Consider the following 6,652-nt stretch of genomic DNA (forward strand, 5'->3'; position numbering starts at 1 on the left):
CAATATTCAACAGTTTGCCCTTTCGCTCATCAGTCTTTAGAATTTTGGGCCACTTCTATCCATTGGTAGTCATGAATAATGCTGCCATAAACATCATGCAAATGTCTTTTCATGCCCTTGTATGTGTAGTTTTTATGGAAACTGCCAGACTATTTCCAGTGTACCCTGTACCATTGTTTTACATTTCTACCAGCATTGTGTGAGTGATTCATTTTGTCTGCATTGTTAGCATTTGCTGGCACTATTTTTTAATTTTAGCCATTCTGATAGGTGTGTAGTGATATCTCATTGTGGTTTTAATTTGTATTTCTTTTTTTTTTCTTTTTAATATGGAAAAAAAAGAAATTAACCCAACATTTAGAAATCATACCATTCTACATATGCAATCAGTAATTCTTAACATCATCACATAGATGCATGATCATCGTTTCTTAGTTCATTTGCATCGGTTTAGAGGAACTAGCAACACAACAGAAAAAGATATAGAATGTTAATATAGAGAAAAGAAATAAAAGTAATAATAATAGTAAAAAAAAAAACACAAAACAAAAAAAACCCTATAGCTCAGATGCACCTTCATTCAGTGTTTTAACATGATTACTTTACACTTAGGTATTATTGTGCTGTCCATTTTTGAGTTTTTGTATCTAATCCTGTTGCACAGTCTGTATCCCTTCAGCTCCAATTACCCATTATCTTACCCTGTTTCTAACTCCTGCTGGACTCTGTTACCAATGACACATTCCAAGTTTATTCTTGAATGTCGGTTCACACCAGTGGGACCATACAGTATTTGCCCTTTAGTTTTTGGCTGGACTCACTCAGCATAATGTTCTCTAGGTTCATCCATGCTATTACATGCTTCATAAGTTTATCTTGTCTTAAAGCTGCATAATATAACATCGTATGTATATACCACAGTTTCTTTAGCCATTCTTCTGTTGATGGACATTTTGGCTGTTTCCATCTCTTTGCAATTGTAAATAACGCTGCTATAAACATTGGTGTGCAAATGTCCGTTTGTGTCTTTGCCCTTAAGTCCTTTGAGTAGATTCCCAGCAATGGTATTGCTGGGTCGTATGGCAATTCTATATTCAGCTTTTTGAGGAACCGCCAAACTGCCTTTCACAGTGGTTGCACCCTTTGACATTCCCACCAACAGTGGATAAGTGTGCCTCTTTCTCCGCATCCTCTCCAGCACTTGTCATTTTCTGTTTTGTTGATAATGGCCATTCTGGTGGGTGTGAGATGATATCTCATTGTGGTTTTGATTTGCATTTCTCTAATGGTCAGGGACATTGAGCATCTCTTCATGTGCCTCTTGGCCATCCGTATTTCCTCTTCTGGTAGGTGTCTGTTCAAGTCTTTTTCCCATTTTGTAATTGGGTTGGCTGTCTTTTTGTTGTTGAGTTGAACAATCTCTTTATAAATTCTGGATACTAGACCTTTATCTGGTATGTCATTTCCAAATATTGTCTCCCATTGTGTAGGCTGTCTTTCTACTTTCTTGATGAAGTTCTTTGATGCACAAAAGTGTTTAATTTTGAGGAGCTCCCATTTATTTATTTCCTTCTTCAGTGCTCTTGCTTTAGATTTAAGGTCCATAAAACCGCCTCCAATTGTAAGATTCATAAGATATCTCCCAACATTTTCCTCTAACTGTTTTATGGTCTTCGACCTAATGTTTAGATCTTTGATCCATTTTGAGTTAACTTTTGTATAAGGTGTGAGATACGGGTCCTCTTTCATTCTTTTGCATATGGATATCCAGTTCTCTAGGCACCATTTATTGAAGAGACTGTTCTGTCCCAGGTGAGTTAGCTTGACTGCCTTATCAAAGATCAAATGTCCATAGATGAGAGGGTCTATTTCTGAGCACTCTATTCAATTCCATTGGTCGATATATCTATCTTTATGCCAATACCATGCTGTTTTGACCACTGTGGCTTCATAATATGCCTTAAAGTCCGGCAGCGCAAAACCTCCAGCTTCGTTTTTTTCCTCAAGATGTTTTTAGCAATTCGGGGCACCCTGCCCTTCCAGATAAATTTGCTTATTGGTTTTTCTAATTCTGAAAAATAAGTTGTTCGGATTTTGATTGGTATTGCATTGAATCTGTAGATCAGTTTAGATAGGATTGACATCTTAATTATATTTAGTCTTCCAATCCATGAACACGGTATGCCCTTCCATCTATTTAGGTCTTCTGTGATTTCTTTTAGCAGTTTTTTGTAGTTTTCTTTATATAGGTTTTTGTCTCTTTAGTTAAATTTATTCCTAGGTATTTTATACTTTTAGTTGCAATTGTAAATGAAATTCGTTTCTTGATTTCCCCCTCAGCTTGTTCATTACTAGTGTATAGAAATGCTACAGATTTTTGAATGTTGATCTTGTAACCTGCTACTTTGCTGTACTCATTTATTAGCTCTAGTAGTTTTGTTGCGGATTTTTCCGGATTTTCGACGTATAATATCATATCGTCTGCTACAGTGATAGTTTTACTTCTTCCTTTCCAATTTTGATGCCTTGTATTTCTTTTTCTTGTCTAATTGCTTTGGCTCGAACCTCCAACACAATAATAGTGGTGATAGTGGACATCCTTGTCTTGTTCCTGATCTTAGGGGGAAAGTTTTCAATTTTTCCCCATTGAGGATGATATTAGCTGTGGGTTTTTCATATATTCCCTTTATCATTTTAAGGAAGTTCCCTTGTATTCCTATCTTTTGAAGTGTTTTCAACAGGAAAGGATGTTGAATCTTGTCAAATGCCTTCTCTGCATCAATTGAGATGATCATGTGATTTTTCTGCTTTGATTTGTTGATATGGTATATTACATTAATTGATTTTCTTATGTTGAACCATCCTTGCATACCTGGGATGAAATCCTACTTGGTCATGATGTGTAATTCTTTTAATGTGTTGTTGAATACGATTTGCTAGAATTTTATTGAGGATTTTTGCATCTATATTCATTAGAGAGATTGGTCTGTAGTTTTCTTTTTTTGTAATATCTTTGCCTGGTTTTGGTATGAGGGTGATATTGGCTTCATAGACTGAATTAGGTAGTTTTCCCTCCACTTCGATTATTTTGAAGAGTTTGAGGAGAGTTGGCACTAATTCTTTCTGGAATGTTTGATAGAATTCACATGTGAAGCCGTCTGGTCCTGGACTTTTCTTTTTAGGGAGCTTTTGAATGACTAATTCAATCTCTTTACTTGTGATTGGTTTGTTGAGGTCATCTATTTCTTCTTGAGTCAAAGTTGGTTGTTCATGTCTTTCCAGGAACCCGTCCATTTCATCTAAGTTGTTGTATTTATTAGCGTAAAGTTGTTCATAGTATCCTGTTATTACCTCCTTTATTTCTGTGAGGTCAGATGTCTCCTCTTCCATTTCTGATCTTATTTATTTGCATCCTCTCTCTTCTTCTTTTTGTCAGTCTTGATAAGGGTCCATCAATCTTGTTGATTTTCTCATAGAACCAACTTCTGGTCTTATTGATTTTCTCTATTGTTTTCATGTTTTTAATTTCATTTATTTCTGCTCTAATCTTTGTTGTTTCTTTCCTTTTGCTTGCTTTGGGATTAGTTTGCTGTTCTTTCTCCAGTTCTTCCAAGTGGACAGTTAATTCCTGCATTTTTGCCTTTTCTTCTTTTCTGATATAGGCATTTAGGGCAATAAATTTCCCTCTTAGCACTGTCTTTGCTGCGTCCCATAGGTTTTGATATGTTGTGTTTTCGTTTTCATTCGCCTCGAGGTATTTACTAATTTCTCTTGCAATTTCTTCTGTGACCCACTCGTTGTTTAAGAGTGTGTTGTTGAGCCTCCACATATTTGTGAATTTTCTGGCCCTCCACGTATTATTGATTTCCAACTTCGTTCCTTTATGATCCGAGAAAGTGTTGTTTATGATTTCAGTCTTTTTAAATTTGTTAAGACTTGCTTTGTGACCCAGCATATGGTCTATCTTTGAGAATGATCCATGAGCACTTGAGAAAAAGGTGTATCCTGCGATTGTGGGATGTAATGTCCTATAAATGTCTGTTAAGTCTAGCTCATTTATAGTAATATTCAGATTCTCTATTTCTTTATTGATCCTCTGTCTAGATGTTCTGTCCATTGATGAGAGTGGGGAATTGAAATCTCCAGCTATTATGGTAAATGTGTCTGTTTACCTTTTCAGTGTTTGCAGTGTATTCCTCACGTATTTTGGGGCATTCTTGTTCGGTGTGTAAATATTTATGATTGTTATGTCTTCTTGTTTAATTGTTCCTTTTATTAGTATATAGTGTCCTTCTTTGTCTCTTTTAACTGTTTTACATTTGAAGTCTAATTTGTTGGATATTAGTATAGCCACTCCTGCTCTTTTCTGGTTGTTATTTGCATGAAATATCTTTTCCCAACCTTTCACTTTCAACCTATGTTTATCTTTGGGTCTAAGATGTGTTTCCTGTAGACAGCATATGGAAGGATCCTGTTTCTTAATCCATTCTGCCAGTCTATGTCTTTTGATTGGGGAATTCAGTCCATTAACATTTAGTGTTATTACTGTTTGGATAATATTTTCCTCTAACATTTTGCCTTTTGTATTATATATATCATATCTGACTTTCCTTCTTTCTACACTGTTCTCCATACCTCTGTCTTCTGTCTTTTCGTATCTGACTCTAGTGCTCCCTTTAGTATTTCTTGCAGAGCTGGTCTCTTGGTCACAAATTCTCTCAGTCACTTTTTGTCTGAGAATATTTTAATTTCTCCCTCATTTTTGAAGGACAATTTTGCTGGATATAGGAGTCTTGGTTGGCAGTTTTTCTCTTTTAGTAATTTAAATATATCATCCCACTGTCTTCTAGCTTCCATGGTTTCTGCTGAGAAATCTACACATAGTCTTATTGGGTTTCCCTTGTATGTGATGGATTGTTTTTCTCTTGCTGCTTTCAAGATCCTCTCTTTCTCTTTGACCTCTGACATTCTAACTAGTAAGTGTCTTGGAGAATGCCTATGTGGGTCTAATCTCTTTGGGGTGCGCTGCACTTCTTTGATCTGTAATTTTAGGTCTTTCATAAGAGTTGGGAAATTTTCAGTGATAATTTCTTCCATTAGTTTTTCTCCTCCTTTTCCCTTCTGGGACACCCACAGCACGTATATTTGTGCGGTTCATATTGTCCTTGAGTTCCCTGATACCCTGTTCAAATTTTTCCATTCTTTTCCTGATAGTTTCTGTTTCTTTTTGGAATTCAGATGTTCTATCCTCCAAATCACTAATTCTATCTTCTGTCTCTTTAAATCTATCATTGTAGGTATCCATTGTTTTTTGCATCTTTTCTACTTTGTCCTTCACTTCCATAAGCTCTGTCATTTGTTTTTTCAGTTTTTCTATTTCTGCTTTTTGTTCAGCCCATGTCTTCTTCATGTCCTCCCTCAATTTATCGATTTCGTTTTTGAAGAGGTTTTCCATTTCTGTTAGTATATTCAGCATTAGTTGTTTCAGCTCCTGTATCTCATTTGAACTATTGGTCTGTTCCTTTGACTGGGCCATATTTTCAATTTTCTGAGCATGATCCATTATCCTCTGCTGGCGTCTGGGTATTTAGTCAGACTTCCCTGGGTGTTGGACCCAACAGGCTGAAAGATCCTTCTGTGAAATCTCTGGGTTCTGTCTTTCCTATCCTGCCCAGTAGGTGGCGCTCGTGGCACACGTTTGTCTGCGGGTTCCACCAGCAAAAGGTGCTGTGGGTCCTTTAACCTTGGAAAACTCTCGCCGTGGGGGAGGTTCGCCAGCCGAAGCGGCTTGGAAGAGTGCGGGGAGGGTCACCGGCCGCCGCAGCCCGGGAGAGAGCCCGACCGAATTTCCTAGTTGGCCCAGGGCACCAAGCGTGACAGGAGGGCACCAGCCGCCGCGGCCCGGGAGAGTCCACCGTTCCCAGCCAGACCGGGGCGTCACATGTTTGGAAGGGACCCCCCCCGGTTACCGTTCTCTGCGGTCTGGGGATTTCCGACCCAACTCTCTCAGTTGGTCTGGGAGGCCTCGCGTGGTGGGGGCGCCAGCTGCCGCGGCCCAAGGGGACCGCCTGCCCAACTCTGCCAGCTGGCCTGGGAAGGAGGAAGGGAGGGACTCCGGCCGCTTGCCGTCCCGCCCGTGAAAGCCCGCGCCCCTCGGCGATCTCACCGGAACTGGTTCTCCCAGACAGTCAGCCTTTCCAGGATGGGGAACGCCGCCCCTTTGATCTCCGTCGTGGCTCCGGGAGCTGCTCTGTATCGTCTCCACTCCCCCAGTGGCTGTTCTGGAGGAGGAAAGGTGAGGGTGGCAAGGCTGTCGAAGACGGTGGCGGAGGAGCTGGTGAAGGCAGCAGAGGGCACGGTGGTGGTTGGAGAGCCCCCGGAGCAGGAGGAGATAGGGAAGGATAAGATGGCGGATGGAGTGCTGGAGCAGGAGGGGAAAGAGAAGGGCAAGATGACAGCGGGAGCGCTGCCAGCAGAGAAGGGGGATGAGGAGGGCTGGCTGGCCGGTGGCGGGAGCGCTGGCGGCGGAGAAGGGGGAAGAGGACAGCTGGCTGGCTGGCAGCGGGAGCGCCGCCCGCGAAGAAAGAGGGAGAGGAGGGCTGGCTGGCTGGTGGCGGGAGCGCCGCCTGCGGAGAAAGAGGGAGAGGAGGGC

General features: G+C 40.6%; 1 protein-coding gene across 1 annotated transcript in view; it reads left to right on the forward strand.

The window, feature by feature from the left end:
- Positions 1-6,652, forward strand: part of MINDY2 (MINDY lysine 48 deubiquitinase 2) — a 127,133-nt gene that overhangs the window by 41,666 nt on the left and 78,815 nt on the right. The gene's annotated exons all lie outside the window — the stretch shown is intronic.

Source organism: Tamandua tetradactyla, chromosome 14, assembly GCF_023851605.1.
Source record: "Tamandua tetradactyla isolate mTamTet1 chromosome 14, mTamTet1.pri, whole genome shotgun sequence".
Classification (NCBI taxonomy): domain Eukaryota; kingdom Metazoa; phylum Chordata; class Mammalia; order Pilosa; family Myrmecophagidae; genus Tamandua; species Tamandua tetradactyla.